This window comes from Aplysia californica, unplaced genomic scaffold (assembly GCF_000002075.1).
Source record: "Aplysia californica isolate F4 #8 unplaced genomic scaffold, AplCal3.0 scaffold00244, whole genome shotgun sequence".
In the NCBI taxonomy this organism is placed as follows: Eukaryota; Metazoa; Mollusca; class Gastropoda; order Aplysiida; family Aplysiidae; genus Aplysia; species Aplysia californica.
This window is the reverse complement of record NW_004797514.1, coordinates 59,124-60,511: the sequence shown is the minus strand read 5'-3', so window position 1 is coordinate 60,511 and position 1,388 is coordinate 59,124.

Below are 1,388 nucleotides of genomic sequence, written 5' to 3'. Positions count from 1 at the left end.
GTTTGTTTTTTTAACATATACGTGTTTTTACGCTCCCACCGACACAATTTAGGTCGTTGATCCTGACAAGGTCGAAGCAGCCCGCCTCCTTGACGATCTAAACTTTGTCGACAGACTTCCAAAATGTCCAATACCAGCGCCTGTGGTGTATTGGGTAGATACTTTGCTGTCAAACTAAGGAGGCTTGAGTTTGGTTACCCCTCGGGGCGGTGCTACTGACTGAAGTGTCTTTCTTTACGCCATTCCCAAAAGGGGGATATTCACTTGTTCTTATGAACAGTAGAATTGTAAATAGGCTGATTCATCAATGTCATGCTCATAACTGTGCCTGAACTGCAACAGGGAACTGCTGCTTTTTATTTCTTAATCTTTACTATGGTCATTTTCCCTCAGCTTCTTTTGTATGTTTGTCACACTCTTGTGATCCGCTATTTCCGGGGTGCCTTGATAGTTGAAGCAGACTTGGTGCTATTGAAGCTAGAGAGGTGAGCAGAGTAAGCATGATTCCCTGTATGGACTTCTCTGTTGACATCCACCCCTTGGCTTTCATATGACCTTATGCAGTTGCGAGCGCCGTAAAAACTCTACTAAAACTAAACTGACTTTGGTCCGTAGGGGGAGGTTTTTTAATCGATTTGATCGAGTATCTCCTTCTGTATTCTTAGATCCTGTATTCAACTCAGCCTGGGGAGGATCCAGACAGACAGGGCCAGGGGACCCCGCCTCCTGAATAATCTTTGTTGTGTCAACTTGGACGTGAAACGTTTTCAATCGCTTACACTTAACCGACATACCCCAATGTGAATCAAATTCCCCGGCTGGTTGTGCGACGTTCCTTAGATAAAACTCCACAGGAGATTCTTGTTTGTCAAACATTCTGTCTTCTTTATCTACCTATCCTCTTCTTTTCTTTCTCTGTTACTCTCTATTAACACCTAATTTTTGGCACTTGCATGACCTATTTGTGTTGCAAGTGACGTTTAACCCAACGTTAAACCCGTACTTAAAAAGAAAAAGAGTTATGCAGTCAAACATCTATCTTCCTTAACTCCCCTCCTTCTTTTCTTTCTATGTTACTCTCTATTTACACCTTTAATTTTTGGCACTTGCATGACCTATTTGTGTTGCAAGTGACGTTAAACCCGTGCTTGAAAAGAAAAGAGTTATGCGGGCCCCGCCCTAGTGCCGGAACGTGGCACGGGGTGGGTGTGGCAGCGCGCGCGTGCTGAATCGGCCCATGTTTTCCATGTCACTCAGCGTGTTGTTTATAGTGGGCCTGACAACTCGGGAGGAGGGTGGAGGAGTTCAGTTGGCGTGGGCTGAGAGTAAGAATTTGTTGCTTTTTTTTTAGGTTTCTTTTCTTTTTTTTGGGTACAGTTTCCTCTTCT